The sequence below is a fragment of the Leuciscus leuciscus genome (assembly GCF_965113295.1).
Source record: "Leuciscus leuciscus genome assembly, chromosome: 7".
Taxonomy (NCBI): domain Eukaryota; kingdom Metazoa; phylum Chordata; class Actinopteri; order Cypriniformes; family Leuciscidae; genus Leuciscus; species Leuciscus leuciscus.
In genome coordinates, this window is record NC_138731.1 from 15,983,748 (window position 1) to 16,002,920 (window position 19,173).

General features: G+C 37.7%; 1 pseudogene across 1 annotated transcript; it reads right to left on the reverse strand.

The window, feature by feature from the left end:
* Positions 1 to 491: 491 nt before the first annotated feature.
* LOC309502613 (interferon-induced very large GTPase 1-like) lies at positions 492 to 14,384 on the reverse strand (annotated as a pseudogene). The gene is made up of 4 exons (XR_014211809.1): positions 14,340 to 14,384; positions 2,211 to 6,454; positions 1,843 to 2,024; positions 492 to 497 (listed from the first exon to the last, which is right to left on the reverse strand). The product of XR_014211809.1 is annotated as an interferon-induced very large GTPase 1-like (transcript).
* Between the last annotated feature and the right edge of the window lie 4,789 nt (positions 14,385 to 19,173).

Genomic DNA, 19,173 nt, shown 5'->3' on the forward strand with positions numbered 1-19,173 from the left:
GTACGAATTTGTACGATTTGTCTAAACCCACGTGATGGGTAGGTTTAGGGGCGGGGTCAGGGGTAGGTCATTCGTATGAATTCATACGAATTGGCCAATTCGTAAAATATGTACGATTTTGCAAAAATCGTACTAATTCGTACGAGTCAGGTCGTATGAATTCGTACGAATAAGCCACCTCGTAGAATTTTTACGTTTTCCCGTGAGATCGGGCTGTCAGAACTGAAAAACTGGATGGAGCCTATAAGTGCAGATACCAAACTGGACTCAGATGTGGCATCAAAGGCAATTCTTTATTTGAACATAGACAAAACCATACAAATAAAAAAAAAGGTAAAAAAAAAAGTAACAACACTTAAGGAAAAAGGGAAACTGAGTAAGGTCGTTATTTACAAGTCTGCAATGTTTGTCTGAGCACTAAACTGAAGAGAAATGAACAGCTAAATATACATTCTAATAAGACAGGTAAATTGAAGGGGGAAGCTCTCTTGTTACATCTGGTGAACAATTAGTCACAAAAATTAGTAACTGTCCCAAGTGTGAAACACAATAATAATTTATAAGAATAATTTAAATAATTTAAAGCAGACAATTTTATGATCTAGATTCTTCTAGAACATTATTTAGCACAAACTGAAACCCTCAACGATGCAAGTAAATCACAATAAACTAAATTTCACTCTAGGTGACAAAAAAATTATTTAATAGGGGTGTAACAATATTCAAACTGAACTGAAAAACAGCAATTCACCACCCGCAGTACTCTCATTGCGTACCGAACGCCCCCTAACCCTAACGCCCCCTATTGCCCCGGCCCATTGTTGTCTCACACAAAATTATGTCAAAATGCCTGTCTTGGCTGGTATCCTAGTGAATCTTGTTTTTTAGCAATCTGTTATCATGTACAATACTACTACATGTTCAAGAATTGTGTTCATTACTATATAGACACCAAGAACCCTTTAGCATCAGGTACCAACACAGAGTGTAAGCCCACTGCTTTTCAGTAGTCTGACTAAAGGCCATGGGAATTTTATCGTCATGAAATATGCTGGAGTATCATTGTGTCATCATGTAATTATATACTGGGGTATACATTTCAATTTGAACAGACACAATTATTTTAGTTACACTACAATATATATTTTTCAACAATATGCAGTGAACTCTTGTACAAGTACTAAATCCTCAATTGTTTGCCTTTACACATTTGACGTTAAGCCTTAAGTATTTAAATGCATATGTTGTAGTCCATTTTTGCAATGTTAAATTAAATTATAATTTTTCTGTTTAATGAGCAACATCTGTTACAAAAGTTCTCCTCTCCTCAGTGTGCCCTGGGCTTTATTAGCATGGACACTATCTATTTCTTCAATTTGAAACATCTTTACATTATGGGCATTAAACTTTTGCGTTTGCATTCAGAATGCTCTATTGTTCAATTTGTTTTTCTAACTCAATCAAATCCAAGGTGCTTCTTGACCTTTGTCACTGCTACACTGAAAAAAAGTAATTTTCTAATTCAGAAGTTTTCTAAAGGGGCATTTCTACACTGTAAAAAATGTCTAACCCTCCCAAATCAAAAATTTCAAGTGACCGATAACATCTAAATTTTTCAATTGGCCCAAGTGAAATTCTTGTTGCAATAGTCTGTTAACATTGGCTCAATGAGAAATAATACGTCAGACTAATTGAAAAATGTAGATGTTATCGGTCACTTGAAATTTTTGACTTGGGGATGTAATGTTTTTTTAAAGTGTAACACACATCTATTTAAAGATTAAGAAGAAGTGTACAAAGATTTTGTGCTCCATCAAAATGCATTCCAGTAATTCCAGTCACTCTGTGGAAAGGAACACTGTGATCTCCATCATGGTTTTCAATGGTGTTGGTGCAGGTGGCTTTACAGAACGGACACTGAGCCCAACAGCCCTGACAGAAGTGATCAATCAGAATCTCATCTGGTCTGAACTTGAGGTCCAGTTTTTCATCAAATGTTTTAGCACTGAATCTACAGATGACGTCTGACAACATATAAGGAAGTTCATTTCTTATCACATCTTCTAGGACAGTGGTTCCCAATTCCAGTCCTCGTGACCCACTGCTCTGCACATTTTGTATGTCTCCCTTATTTAACACACCTGAACCAGATCATCAGCTCATTAGGAGAGACTCCATGAACTGACCTGAGTGTGTCAGATAAGAGAGACCTACAAAATGTGCAGAGCAGTGGGTCACGAGGACTGGAATTGGGAACCACTGTTCTAGGAGGCTGAAATCATCAACACCATCGACTATCACTCCACTGAGGTCTTTTTCAGAGAAGATCAGCTCACCTGAAAGCTCCTGTGTGAAACTCTTCAACCACAAATCAACATCTCCACTGTTCATTTTAACTTGTTTAGTAGATTCATGTGCTGCTCCAATGATAAACTGCAGCATGAGTTTAATGTTCTCTTTCACCTTGGGTAAAACACTGACAGTGAACTTATCAATGATGTACAAACTGACTGCATAATGAAATTCATTAAGTGTTGTTTGGGATAATTAATGTAGTCCATGTATGCAGAAAAATTCTCATTTTCTGCCAGAAACTTGTGTTTTTCCAGATTTGATCTGTTTCCATTCAGTGATTCACAGTTTGTTCGCAGTTCATCTGCCAGATATCTGGCAGTCTTCTTGTAGACACTCTGCTCAATGGGCTCTCTAAGTCCCTGACAGATGATCTCACCAAAAATGGCAGCTGATGTTGATCCATGCAGGTGTTTCTGGAAAATACTATAGTACTCTTCTTTCTTCTTCTCCAAATAGAGAACAGGATCATTGTCTTCCCTGAACAGTGTTGGTGAATGAATGTCTTGTTTGCTCTCTTAAATATTGAGTAAACAAAATCGATAAAGAATTCATTCTTGAACACATATGTCACTCGTCCCTCCTGATGTTGTCTTTCTCTTTCCTTGATATAATCTATGAGTTGTTGAATGCAGCTGATATTGTAACCCATTTTTGCGATGTTTAATATAATGATCCTTTTGTCTATTTGCTGAGCAACATCTGTGACTAATGCTCTTATTTGGGCTTCATCCTCTTGAGATAAAATGTAACCCAAATTCTCTTTAACTGCTTTGTCATTTTTTATATGTCCTGTGAATCCACTGGATTTCTTTAACTGTACATAATCTGAATACTTAGGTACAGAAAAAACATCCCTGCTCTCACTGCTCTCCCCTACAGGAGCACTTTCATATATGTAACTGAGGAGAGTTTTCACATCTCTCAGTATGTCAATGTCTTTGATTGGAGGATTGACTCTGATGATCGTCGCCACACACCGTTTCCAAAATATATCAAACTCTTTCTTCAGTGTTTCTTCATCATTTGCTTTGTCTTTGAGTTTTAAGGCAAGTCCTTTGCTCTTTTCATAGAGAGTGTTTTTATGATGGGTCCTCTGAGCATCAATCACCTTCTTCAGATCTCGTTGCTGAAGAATCCCATTTAATTTCCTTTTTGTATCTCTAATAATGGTTTCTTGAAGCTCTTGGATTTTTATCTCAAAATAACTTTTCCACTGTATTAGTATATTTGCATCTGCATCTTTCTCAAAGAATTCTGAGATTGATTTAGTCACTTCATCACTTGTCTCTTTCAGTTCTCTTTGAAGATCAGTTTCTTCAAGCTCATGAATTGTTTCATTTTCTATTTTGTTGTGTAGTTTGTTCTCAGTTTCCATCATGGCACTGCGAAGACTCCAGGACCACTTGCTGTATTGGGTCTCCAGTTTCTTGTATACTGCAATCTCCAGAGAATTTTGAAAGCTGAAAACAAATCGTTCGTTAAGTAAAGCTTCACAGAGATCTTTAATACAACCTTTTAAGTCTGCCAGCCTTATTCCATGTGATTTTGAGGCATGAGACATAATTGTTTTCTTTAGTTCTAGAATATCCTCACAGTACTTTGGGTTTGGTGGTGCCATAGGTGGGCTGCCCTCCCAGAGCTGAGCAAAATACTTCACATCATTCCGTACATCATATGCAATGACATCACTGAAACATTCTGCATCATAGACTTCCTCTTTAGCAGCGAGTTTTGTCATCTCATCCAGTTTCTCCTGCAGTCGTCTCCTTCCCTCCATGTTTTTCTCTCCAGCTGTGATGTCTGAAACGTTCTGATGCACAAACACACAGCTGGGATTCAGTCTGACCTTTTTCATCCTCAGGAAGGCCTGGACAACAATCTGAAGAACGTCCTGCATCTCAGATGGGTTTTCTCCAAAGATGTTGATCAATGTCAGATTTGCAAGACCAACAACAACTGTGGCCAATTCATTGTCATGATGTCTAGTTGACCTTTCTGCCAGTTCTAGAGCACGTAGACCCTCAGTATCAACAACCAGAATACAGTCAAACTTCATCTGTGTTTTCATCTCGTCGGACACTTTGACCAGCTGCATGAAAGCTCCTCTGGTGCACCTGCCAGCACTGACAGCAAACTGAAGTCCAAACATGGCATTCAGCATAGTGGATTTCCCAGAGCTCTGAATCCCTAAAACTGACAGCACAAAGACTCTCTGGTCTCCCAGTATGTTGATAAGTTCATCTAGAACAGCAGAGATCCAGATCACAGGAACCTGAGCAGCATCTCCATCCATCAGCTCCAGTGGAAGTCCAGAGATCATCATCTCTGCTGCAAGACTCGGGAGTGAAGAGAAATGAAACTCCAGATCTTTCTTGTTCTTCTTCACAGACGAACAGGATTCATAGATCTGACCGATCTCCCTGATGATGTGCTCCAGACCAAAGGCTGCAGCTTGAAGATCCTCAGTTATTCTCTCAAGTTCAGTTTGTTCAACTGTCAGTTGTTCATGATGATTCTCTTTCATTTTTACGACTGCTGACCATTTTTCATTAAACTTATGATGTAGAGCATAAAGGTCAGCTGAGATATATTCATCCAGGAGAATTCCAAGCCATTTAATGAAAAATATCTTATTTGCAGCATCTGAGTTCATTTCTTTAATAAAGAACTGCATAAACTCACTGATGTCTGATTCATACTGCTGTCGACGAATTTTCTTCATTTCTGTTTGTTTTCTACTTATTTCTATTTCAAGTTCATCTCCTTGAGGTCGATGTAGTTCTTTGTTCTTCAGACTCCACTGATGCCACAGTTCCCCCTGATGAGGTAGAAATGATTCTTTGATTTCTCTCAGAACTTTCTTCTCCAGTAAACTCATCATCTGCTGTGCTGCTTCTCTTCCTCTCCTGCAGTCATCATCATCATCTTCCTCATCTACTCTGATGTCTGAGTGTTTGGACACATCTTCAAGTCTGAAAGTGGAAGATGATTCTGAAAGACAGTCAGTTATAGCTCTTCTGAGTTCTTCAGATACCTCTGACTGATTTCTGTTTTTCAAACCGATTTTGAATTTCCCTTTCCGTGTCTCAGTGCATGCTGAATCATTCTCAACAAAAATTAAAATTAGTGGCTTTGAGTCCTTGTACAGGTTCTGGATCTTTGCTGCACTTCTGTCATTCCGGTCCAGTTGTGATAGAAGAACAACATTGACTGAGGCCATTTCAGTGAGGATCTGCAGCTGTTTCTCATGGTCTCCTGCATCACCATGTAGATTACAGAATGCAACACAGTTAGTGAATTTATCATCATATGTTCCAGAGGGGCAGAACCAGGTGATCTCCACCACTCCATCCATCAGGACTCTGGTTTTGCTGCTGCCTGGGCAGTTCCTGTGGAAGAACGTGTTGTGTTTCTCATTGATCAGGCTGTTCATCAGCTGAGACTTGGATGAAGACACATAGCCTAACCTGAAGAAAGCCACCATTGGAGTTTGTGCCTTGTAGATCGGGTGGATTCGACTGATGGTTTCATTGTAGGTGCTTCTCATCTTCCAGCTCTTGTTGATTTGTCTGAATGTCCAGAGAGGAAACTCAATCTGTTGTGTGAATGGATCAGGAACAAGCAGAGGCAGAGCGTACTGACACTGGGACAATTTAGTCACCATCAGCTGCTTCAGGAAACCATCAGCACAATGAAACACAGCCATCTGAACATCCATCGGGTGAACAGGGTCAGGTTTACTTGTTTCTCTATTAGACATTAATTCGAAAAACATTTTATCATAATCTCCTTCACGTAGAGATGAATCATTTCTGCCTTGTTGAGTGTGACCTTCATCATTCGTCTCCTCAACATCAATGTGTCTTGCTTGGTAGTCCATCATCAAAAGCTTTTGAATGAAAGTTTGAATCAGCTTCTCTTCAGCACAAGACCCGTGGGACAGTAATGAATGTGCAGTTAACTGAAGAACACATGCAGGTGTCAGTTTATAGTGATGCTTGTCAAGATGAAATCTGTGAAAGAGTGTTTTTGCCCTTGTGATATTTTCTATATGCTCATCTGTTCCCTCACATTCTGTTGTATGCTCCCCAACAGGTCTCTGTAAAATAAAAGGTGTAATGTTATTCATGTGCTAAACATGTTGCAGAGAATTAATTGAAAAGTACACTGTACATTTTAATTTAAATTTTACAGTAGTTTTGCCATTTATTTGACCGATTTTTCCTGTATTTTTGAAATACAGAAAATATTTATAAAATTATTATAAAATTACAAAAATAGACTTTGGTGAATTTACATGTCTAAAGTAAAATAACATAAAAAACCTGTAACTGTGTACAAAAAAATGATAATTTTACATTATAAACCCTATATTATAATCCCCAGGTTAAACCCTTTACCCAATATTCCCTACATTAGTTTACTATGGTCCACTTGACGAGTGAATGAAAATGTGAGCTATTTCAGACACTAAGTGTCATTGATGATGAACACCTGCTGTTAACAAGAAGTAATGAAGGAAAGAGAACAACTACAACTGACTTCCAACCACAACCTGTGAAGTCAACTGAAGATAAAAGACACTACGGTTGCGTTTACACTTGGCATTAACATGCGACCTGTATCCGGATGTTGTCCACATACACATTGAAAAGACAAGTGTAAACGCGCTTCTGATCGGAGTGTTATCCAATCAGCGTGTCCAGGTTTGGAGGTAGTCGAGGACGCATTGTGATCGGATCTCAGTGTAATGTAAACGCAATACAGCCATCGTGTCTGCATTCACAGGTGGATGTCACACAAAACCCCGCCCACTGTTATTATTCCCCCTCCTCTCTTTTTTTTTTTGCGATACAGTCGAGTGCGAAGTACATCGCAAATATACTGAAATGTTTGCCTTCACACCCGAAAGTTGCAGAACAATACATTTTCTGGAACGCGCATTTTTCCCAACACAGCTTGAAACGTTCTCGGACCCATACATTTCTGTATCATTTCCATTATGGAATCTATCCACATTATTAGTACTTGCAGCCTCTTCATCCTCCTCATTTTGCGAGATTTGTAAAATGTCCCCCGACTGAAAACTGTTTTTACTGTAAAAGAAAACCCACCCCATCAGGTTGACTTTTCTTTTTTTCCGCGGTACATAAAAGCAGTACTCAGTGCTTAAACTGATAGTTCATGAATAACCTTTCACCTCAATTTTGAAAACACCTGAAAATGTAGCATTTGTTGCATTTGGGGTAAGTGTGTGTGTGTGTGTGTGTGTGTGTGTGTGTGTGTGTGTGTGTGTGTGTGTGTGTGTGTGTGTGCGTTTGTGTGTGTGTGTGTGTGTGTGTGTGTGTGTGTGTGTGTAGGAGATCTCAGTTTGTAGTGTCTTTTTTGTAGGTTGAGGGCGAGTGAATAGTTTGTTAAGAGGAAGAGTTTACTGTTCCAGTCCTACCTGGAGTCAGACGCATAGTATCTTGGCTTTGTGTCTCACAGTCCACAATGAAAAGAAGTAACTCACTCACAGCGCTGCAATGTACAGCTCCCGCTCAGCCCAGGCACTTCTGATAACGAGTGTCTTTCAGGAATGGCAACAATGACAATCCAGACCCTCTTTCACAGTGCAGCCAGCGAAATATTTAGAAACACAGCAATCTTCAATCGAGTTCGTCCTTTTTGGCGGCGTTGTAATATAAACTCATAACAAATGTTTATTCAGCTCACGCACAGCCCAAACACAGCCGATGAACGAGTGTCCTTCAGGAATCGAGACAGCGATAGATAATCCCAACACTCTTCTGTAGTGCAGCCAGCGAAATGCTTAGAGACACAAGATAACTCAGGTTTATTTAAAACTCCAACAGCCCGAACTCGTCCAGTTCACGTTCACTCTTTGTCTTTCAAACTTCCCCGCCTTAACCCCGCACACCTGTTGCTTAAATAATCCCGCTACGTCCTTCCGTCTCACCGAACCTCTCCTAATAACCACATTGCATTTTGGTCAATGTAGTTCCTTATTTCTGCCACAGTATAGAAAACACCCTCAAAATTATTAACACCCTCTTCAAAATGGCCAATAAGTACAAGACGTCATGGATGCACCCCAGATCCAAGCAATGACATCTTATTGATATTGTCCTTTTGCGTAGGAGGGATGTGTGTGACGTCCGTATTACAAGAGCCATGAGAGGTGCCGAGTGTTAGACAGACAATAGATTGACCAGGTCCTCATTCAACCTTCACATTGCCCCATTGCATCGAAAGAAGCCCAAGCCAACCAGAGCCAGGTATAATCTTACAAAACTAAGGAACCCTGTTGTGCAAAAATTATATTAACAGCGTCTTGATGATGCATTGACTGCTCATGGGCCACTGAGTGGAGACCAAGCTGAGAAGTGGAACCAGTTCAAGCAGATCATGTGTGAGCTAGTCCTTTGGCCTCAAGGAACGAGTCTACCAAGACTGGTTTGACTAGAACAACGGAAAGATTAGCAGACTGATGGAGGAAAAACGCAAGGCATATGTTGAGTGGCAAAATTAAGAAAAACAGCTTCAAACACAAACAGAGGAAGACCCAGAGAGAGCTGCGTGCAATGCAGGATGGCTGGTGGGAGCACAAGGCTGTAGAAGTCCAAAGTTTTGCAGACTCATGCAATTCCAAGAAATTCTTTAGTGCACTTAAAGCAGTCTATGGCCCTTCAAGATCATGCACTCTCTGCTGATGATAACATCCTTCTAAAAGAAAAAGCAAACATAATCGATGGAGGGAACATTTCTCTGACTTGCTCAACAGGCCTTCTAAAGTTGACCCCTCAGCTTTGCATTCCATCCCACAGAAGCCTTTTCTGAATAACCTTGACCTGCCCCCAAATCTGGAGGATCAATCAGACTACCAGTGGCAAAGCAGCTGGTATAGATGGTGTCTCTGGCAAACCCGGAAATGCTCTGCGCATTCCTCAGCATCCTGACCAACAACTGGGGTGAGGAAACCATGCCAAAAGAAATCAAAGATGCCATAGTGGTACCCATCTTTAAGAGATGGCTCCATCTTTGATCTCCAAAGACTGAATGCCTAATCTAATCCTTTGTACGGAAGGGACACGGGTTTGAATCTAGATGTTAATTGTGTATCCTACATCCACAAGATAAGTGAATTGTTGGTATACTATAGGGAATTTCTATAAAATGTTAGTATTAAGCAAATGTTCAATCCTGGTGTGTTGGCCACTGTAAGGGGATTATAAATATTAATACATTTCCAATGCTCTCAATTTACAAGAACTACCAGCATGGATAACGTGTATTTTAATGAGACTTGAAGTTAGTTCCACTTTAGCACTTATTTTTGTTGTTGTTTTTGATGTGACTTTTTAGTAGCTTGATTTGTGATATTCAGAGTTGATCTGTTTATCTGAATATTTTGTTTGTCACCATTGTTGAGGTTCATATGCTGATTCTTGATATATGTGTGTGTTCAAGAGACACAGTAACTTATATTTAAAACCCAAATTACCGGATTATATCACAACTGAAAATCATGCTGCAGAATCAAAGGACAACTACAATCAATAAGGTGAAATCTATACCACCTCACCTTCATAATCAAAGAATAGACTCTGGTCAAGAACAGTTGATAAGGCTGGAAGTCAGTTGTTTACTGTAAAATCTCACAGTCAAATTTACTAAACAAAAAATGTAAAATTCTGTGAATTACTTTATGTGATTTTATATGTTTTTGCACATAATGATATAGTGGAGATCTGTTAGTGTTTAATGATCTGTTGGGATTTTAAAGGGTTTCTGTTGAGTTTTGTGGGCCACCATAGAGCTGAAGAGTAGAGCCTGTGCTTCAGTCCAGGATGAGCTGAGAAACACTGACGCTGCATGTTGCTTTATTTAAAGGCAGCCACTGTATAGTTGCTAATGCATTGATGATCATTTTGTTAAGTTCTTCATCTCATGCGTGTTTCCTGTTGTTAACTACCAGGATTTAGTTAAATAGATTTTTCTAGTTAAGTCATTTAAGTCTTTAGTCTTAGTGGACTCAAATGAAATAAGCTCACAGTATAAATATTTAATGACAATTGACCAATTGATTTCCTCAAATGAAATGAGTTATCTCAGGTTTTAAAGCAACACTAAGGAACTTTTCCTCTTTGGTCCCCCTACAGGTTGGAAGCGGAATTGACCATTACCGCTGTCGTAAATCATTTCACCGTCCGCAGCCTATCGTCGCACGCACGCTCGCTGTTTATCCAGCACCGGCTTTGGAATGAACGATGTCCACAGACAAGGTAGAGTATGTTGCATGATTTCATGAAAGTATGATGTATTGCGACATCAGAAACGAAGAAAAACTAAATAATGACTATTGTAACGCTTGACGTAAAGCAAGTCAAATTTGTAGTTTTCTTATGTCTCATTCGAGCTACAGAAACGCGGCCCGGTTTGGCAAACTTGCATAGTGTGGTTATATCAGATATAAGGCTGCAAAGCGAATCCAGAAGTGCCTTTCACCCTGTTATGACTTGATGAACCACTGATACGATTTTGGAAACATTATTTTAAGGTAAAAAATGTTCCTTAGTGTTGCTTTAATTCAGTCCATTATTAATAACAGTAACATACTGTAAATATTACAGCACAGAACTGTAAATTCACAGCTGTTCTTGTTTTGCTGCTTTTACAGGTTTGCTGTATAATTTTACAGTATAATTGTAGTTTATGATTTAAATGTACAGGCCTACTGGCAACCAAAATTGCCAGAAAGTTGCTGTAAATTTTACAACAATTTTTAGTTGGATCACAGCACTACTTTCAGACAACTAAAGTGCATTAAGTACAAAATTAGTTGTTCCAATTGAGCAGACTTGAAGTATACCAATTTATTATGCACTACCAACACATTTAAGTTTACTGAATAAAGTGTGCTTAAGTATACTGTTGTTTTTTTTACTAAGGACATCACACAAATAATAAGAGATTAAACTCTAGAAGATTTAGAGAATCAGACCACTACATGATACAGTACATCATTAATGAATCTCACCTTTTTTGGGCTTTTTTTTTTTTACCATAACAAATGTGCCTTTTAAACGCACAGTTACAGTTGCAAGAGAAAATGAATGTTAAAAAGTCGAGTTAAGAGCAAACACTGATCGCCATCATGATGACTTCAAATGAAACTGATTTCATATGTGAAATAACATAAATAAAAGTCAAACTGGTTAGTAATAAGTGAATCTGTCAATGCTGTTTGTGGAGTTGTTTGATCATCCTCTGAGATCTTGAGAAATTTTATGTCTTCTTTTATCTTAAGCTGTGGCTGGAATTAATAAATGATCTCATAACTTTAGCACTGCTTCAGTGTTACTTAAACACTCTGTATGTGTGGACACTGAGCAGTGTTCATTTAACACACCAAAAGTTATTACAATCCATGTTTTAAAATCTTTTTTGTTTTCATTTCCCTTTCTCCTTTACTGAATGCTAAATGCAAATTTTAAAAAGCCCACATTTTAAGTCATGAAATCCTTCAAAAGTTACCAATGCTGGGTGGTTTTTAATTTTGTGTATGATATGTATTTTTTAAATACCGCCATACAGTGCATAACTAAAACAATAATTTATTCAGTGGCCAACAAAGTATATGACATTGTTTAACAAGAAGAGCACTATATAAAGTGTACTGAGAGGGAACCCTTTTTAACTGCATACCCTTCTTACTAATGGTTATAACTTTATAAAACAACAATTTAATAACCCACTCTTTAACAGGGCAATAGCAACTAGGGCCCTATGATCAAATTGTGATGTGGACTAGTGTCTGTGAATATTAAACTGCAAAAAATACTTTTCAAAAAGAAGTTTCCATGTTCTACATGTCTCAGAGTGAATAAGAGCACAGTATTGTCTAGACATATACTCATGAGGTCATTCCACATGAACTTCATGTCTAGAGCTGCTCTGAGTGTCACTTCACAAGCATTCCACCATTTCATTTGATATGAACTATTGCCAAATACACACAGCAACTTTACTCCACTATAAATGATTAATAATCATAATAATACAATTTATTAACACATTATTTGTTACTACCATTTCTGATAATATAATTTTATATTTTTGACAGTAAAATAAGCCATTTTGCAATTATATAAAAGCCCAGTCATGCAAAGAAAAAAATATGATATTCCATGAAGCCGGCAGAATAAAAAAAAGTTCAGCCTTGGTTACCAGCAGCGGAAGCAAAGAAAAGGAAAAATTTACATGGACCAAAGCTATAAAGCATTTTTTATGGGATAAGTGGATGTTACCATTCAGATTGTAAATGACATTTTACCATGAAAACAGAAATAATTGGAGGATGTAACTATCAAGCAGCAAATACTAATTAACCCTTTGGTTATCTTCGGGATCTTTTTAACCTGCAAATTACTTTTGCTCAAATTAAAAAAAAAGGTTCTCTTTGTCCAAATGGTATGAAACTTTCTACGGCTCCCAACACTTTCTAGATCTACAAAAAAAGAATTAAAAATTGGAATGATATCTGTTTTTATGTTAGCGTGAAAAAAAATAGTGACACTAGTTGTCTTCGGGGTCCCTGGAGACCCCGCATAGTAAATATACAAAATTCATCATCAAAATCAGAAACAACGCAGAACACATAGACAGAAATAAAGTGGCAAACTTCCAACAATGCAAAAAACATACACACACACACACACACACATAGAGGGAGGGAGAGAGAGTGCGAGAGAGATGAAAGGATGAGACGAAACAATTCAGCACGCACACACACACACACACACACACACACACACAGTTCAAATACCAGGATCAAAGAGTTCATTGCATTTTGATGTTCATGTCATGTATTTTTACTCAATATAAAATAACTGTGACTATAACTGTTCATTTCTGTTAATTTTTGTTAATTTTTGTTCTGTTACAGTTAGTAACTGAAATGTTGATTAAAATTGTAGAATTATATTAAAAACAGATGATTGAAATAAATGATCAAATCTAAAGACTCCAACATTTCTCTTTGTAACATATTGTTCAGATTTGATTCCAATCATAATGTAACATTATTGAAAAACTTTTTCAGTACAAAAAATGCTAAACTTTGACAAAAAGTACTTTTTTTTTGTTATAATTGTGATTTTATCATATTTAGATATGAATCCAACTTAATACAACTTGTGAAAAGATATCTTTCGGTTAGTTAAATAGCAAATAGCATATAGTGGCGCTCTATAGCCATCTAGTGGTTAAAGTGATTTTTTTTTTTTTTTTTTTTTTTTTTTTTACTGCATTTTCCAAAAAATGGAGATGGTCCTTACTGCAGAACATGAAATCCACGGGGAGGAGTCGGATCTAGATCCAACTCCTCCCACCTTACATATACCTAAACCTACCCATCTCCACCCCCTGATCCCTAAACCTACCCCTAAACCTACCCATCTCCACCCCTTAATCCCTAAACCCACCCCTAAACCTACCAATCTCCACCCCTTTATCTGGATCCAACTCCGCCCCCCGGATCTCGTGTTCTGCATTGAGGTGCTACTGAAAAAATGGGCAAAAATCTTACATTAAACCATGTAAAATTATCCATGTTATCCCCTTGAACGAAAGTTAGAAATATGGGTCTTTTATAAAGTGAATTTTACATAAAATGCCGTTTTTTGTAAAAAGCCTATTTAAATAAATAAATAAATATTTATTTATTGATTTATAGAAATATAAAAGATATCATAAATCCTCCAAAAACTGCACAAAAGTTGAGTAAAAACATTAATAAACGGAGTAAAATTACATTTGTAAAAAAATTTTTTTTAAATAAATAAAAAACTATTATTCTGTTACAAAATTAAATGTTATTGTCTGGGGTCCCTGGAGACCCCAAAGATAGTGTCGGCCCAATTGAAGATAATCAGAGGGTTAAATACAAATACTAATAAATCTGCACATAACTCAGCTCTTACCCATTGTTTTTCTCCCATTTCTCTTGTAGTGGACTCCCTTGTTACTTTATTGATTGAAGGTTCACTTGCAATAATGTTTCTTCAGCTGATTAGAATATATTTGATTGAATTCTGTCAGATGCAGGTAGACCAGCTAATTCTTACCAATGTAAAATATGTATGCGACAAAGTTGCAATGTGAGGTGGGTAGGATTTGTTTTGCCTCTTCTTAATACTATCTGTCTTTACAGTGCTTTTTCAATATTGTAATAAAAACAAACGATTACAAATGACATGAAGAAAAATTTAAAAAGTTATTTTTTAAAAGCCAACTAATAATATGTGTCCTTCTATCAAATGTGTATAAACATAAACATACAGGACAGATGTGTATTCCTGTAGTGGTGCTCTTTATATGGCTCACATTAAATCCAAGTATTTCTTAAACTGCATCAAAGTACACTGCAAATGCAAACAATGACTTGATTAATGGAGTCCAGGTAAAGTTCCGCCTTATGTTAGTCATGTTCATCACCAATACATGATGTTCTGATATCTTCTTCTGAAACAATGCTGGAAATTTCTAAATGTTTTATATTTGGTTGTTTGCTCCTAGAAGAATGTTTTTATGTGCAAACTAGACTGCTGAAGAGTTTCCAGTTAATACAATGGTGTAACTGACATAGAAGTTAGTTTATATTTCATGCTTATTTAATTCTTTTAAAATGTTTTGTTTAAGATCTTTTATTTGAAACTGCTTAGGAAAGAGCTGGAGACTTTGATTACGAAAAGACAAAGTGTGAAGGAAGATAGAGTGATATACATTTCTAATGTTTATTAAAGTTCATCTACTCATCTCAAATTACAGATGAAATTACAAGATGTAGGATTAAGTTCTCATTCAGCAATAAGCAGCCAATGAACCAAGTTTTTGCATTTGTTTCATTATGCGATTGATGTGGATTCTATTGTTGTGTGGAAAGGAGCAATAGACTAGTTTTGCTGTTAAATGTAATTTAACTCTGTGATGACTTACAAACACAATATTCTTATTTGTATGTTTATATTCTTTGTATTTATTTTTATGTCTTTAGTTCTCACGGCAGTTGGATGGTTATCCTGATGGTGAACCTTTCAATAAATTGCCAGTCATCAGAGAATCTTTGTTCTTATGGAATTACTGGGGGAAGCTACAAATGGTTAAATTGGGAAATATGTGATCTAGAATAAACACCAAAGAACTTTTGTTAAACACATCAATGCACCACAACACAAGAGTCTTATTATAAGCAATATTGTTGTTTCCTTACCCATTCTGCTGAATGATGAATCAGAGTCAGGTTTGGGTGCTTCACTCATGTCTGCTTGACCATCCTGAAGAAAAATACATTAAGATATTTTTCCATCTCTCTTTTATGTGTGTAAGAATTGAGAAATTACAAAATGCCGACCAGACCCTGAGAGGACAAAGGACCTCTCTGGAAATTAACATTTGAACCACCTCATGCACCATCGAGACGAAAGTCTCACCTCCGAGTCATCCTACATTTCATTCCCTCTTCCCTCACCCCCTCTCTCTCATGCTCAGATCACCTGAATTCACCCAAGAAAATGTGAATGATTAACATCGAGTATTATACATATTTAGTATCATTTGAAATGTCTCATTGCGACTGGCACAAATGTCTCATTTCCAAATAAGTAAAACAAAAGGTAATAAGGTTTTTAAGAGTTTAGGGATAACTGGCACACAAAGGAAGGTGGTCTCCTGGCAAATGGTCTCCCTACACCCCCAAAAGGTGTAACCTCTGAATGCAAATTTCCATTGTTAGTACATGTTTCCATGTGAAAGAGGTCTGACTATATAATGAAATGCAGCAGGGGATTCGGGGCCTTTTCTGTACCTCAGATTGGCCCGTGAGGCTGAGAGTGAGACCTCTCAGCCTCATGTATTTCTTAATCTTTTCTCTTTATTCCAGAGCAATTCGATTATCTTTGAATTGATTATGAAATTGGCATGATACATTTACCTGACATAATAAATTGTTACATTTTATTATTCTAACTGACTTTGACATTATTTTCATTAAAGAGTTAAAAGGAATAGTCAAACATTCACTTTCAATTAATGATCCACAGATATCATTAAAACCTTTTAAATTATGGAGTCAGATGAAATAACGAGAGAATACATATTCAAATGTATTGCATTTAATCAAAAAATACTTTGCCTCGAGAAAAGGACAGTAACACGTAAAGACCTTCCGCGCTGGTCGGATGCCGGTTTTGGGCCGATCGAGCGCGAGCTTACATGTGTGCAAGAGTATTTGAACAGAACATTATTTGATTTCTCTGTATTTTTCTGAACAACTGATCTTACAGATGGTACACATCCAGAACAAGCTTACCATTGCCACAATTGCTGCAACTGCTCAAAGAACTTTGTGCAAGATATTCACATTGTGGCTCTCGTCTAGGTTTACATGCTTCGCCTGCTGGTATAAATGTGCTTTACTCATATAGGGTTTCAGGAAACTACAGCAAGAATGTAACTTCCAAAATTAGACTCGCTCAATTAAATGTGTGTTCAATGAAGCAGCATTGATTGCTGGAAAGAAATGTTGACTTGGCATCACCCAAATGGCTGTTACAATCAAAATTTGGCCATGCCACCTGGATATACACTGACAGACTTAGGGCCCTATTTTAACGATCTAAGCGAATGGTCTAAAGCGCACAGCGCAAGTTCACATTAGTCCGAATCCACTTTTGCTAGTTTAACGACGGGAAAAATGGTCGGCACGCCCGGCGCATGGTCTAAAAGGGTTGTCCCTATTCTCTTAATGAGTAATGGGTGTGTTTTGGGATTTACTTGCGTTCAACCAATCAGAGTCTCATCTCACATTCCCTTTAAATGACAGTTGCGCTCGCGCCATGGCAGATTCGCTATTTACATGACGGAATTTGATAGTGGAAAGACCGAACTCCAGAGCGTCTCCAGAGCGTAAAACGGAACTGCTCGTGCGCGAGGTAAAAGTGCGCAAGCAGACCATCTACGGGACAAGCCGGATTCCACCATATCTTTATGTACACAATAATAATCTTTTACATTGTAATCCTTTCCAATGTGTGTTTAATAAGCAGAGTGTACGTGCGTTGTGGACCGGCCTATAGATGCACATTACTAACGCGCTCTTTAAATAACAAAAAAAAATATTGCGCCATTGACTTTAGACCAGGTTTCAGTTGGCAGTCTATTTCTGTTGCCTCAAAATAGCAAAGCGCCAAACAATGCGCCTGAACACACCTCGTTTTCAGACCAGCACGTCCATGGCCGCACAAATGGGCTCAAATGCATTTGCTATTTAAACAACATGGCGCTGGACGTGAAAATGATAACTGCGTCGGACTGAAACTAGCAAAAAACACTTGCGTCGCGCTTGGCGCTGCATTGCGCCGGGTGTAAGATAGGGCTCCTAGACTCACCGGTAAAGGTGGTGGTCTTGCAGTTTTATATAGATCTGATATTGCTGTACTATTCCTGTAATGTCTTCCTTTGAGTGCTTGGTGGTCAAAATGAATGGCATTTTACCTGTATTTGTTGTACTTATTCATTGCCCCCCTACTCTGCATTTTTCTCTGAACTTGCTGAACTGTTGACTTTGTTGAGTTCTATTTGATCAGACATATTAATAGGGGACATTAATATTCATGTCTACAATGCAGACTGTTCTTAAACAGCTATTTTTTAATTTATTTTTTGGTATGCCAACGGCTTTGCATAAATTTAATAATCTCAATGTGTTTACTGATTGCGATTCAGTGTCTCCATCGTCTTAAGTGCGCAATCTTGGCGTTATTTTTAACTCGTTCTCTATGCTCTTCTGGTTCTTGTACTCTTCAGCAGCCTTCATTTAAATTAAAGTCTATGAGGGGGGTTGAGCTTTTTCTGTTTCAGCTCCAGACTTATGGAGTGCTCTTCCTTTGGCGATGAGAAAATCCCCAACACTGGACTGTTTAAGAAGTCTTAATTAGTTTAGTCTTAAGTAATTTAGTATACTGCTGTTCATTATTTTTGTAATTGTTTATTCTTATCCTTTGTAGTACTTTGAGAAAAGTGCAGTATAAATAAAATGCATTATAATTCACAATTGTTTTTGAACATAATGTTGTGTCCACAACAACCATATACAGTGCATCCGGAAAGTATTCACAGCACTTCACTTTTTCCACATTTTGTTATGTTACAGCCTTATTCCAAAATGGATTCAATTAATTATTTTCCTCAAATTATACAAACAATACCCCATAATGACAACGTGAAAGAATTTTGTTTGAAATCTTTGCAAATTCATACAAAAATTATAAATAAATAAACACATGTACATAGGTATTCACAGCCTTTGCTCAATATTTTGAAGCACCTTTGGAACCAATTAAAGCCTTAAGTGTTTTTGAGTATGATGCTCCAAGCATGGCACACCTTACTTTTGGGCAGTTTCTCCCATTCTTCTTTGCAGAACCTCTCAAGCTACATCAGGTTGGATGGGGAGCGTCGGTCAGTTCTCCTCTGGCCAACGAACAAACAGTGTATGATTATGATTCAGGCAGCATTATGGGTCAGAAGTCATATTGGATTGGAACATTCAGAATATCACATATTCTGTCATGTGCCTTTTACTGAGGAGTGGCTTCTGTCTGGCCACTCTACCATACAGGCCTGATTGGTGGAGTGCTGCAGAGATGGTTGTTCTTCTGGAAGGTTCTCCTCTCTCCACAGAGAAATGCTGGAGCTCTGTCAGAGTGACCATCGGGTTCTTGGTCACCTCCCTGACTAAGGCCCTTCTCCCCTGAT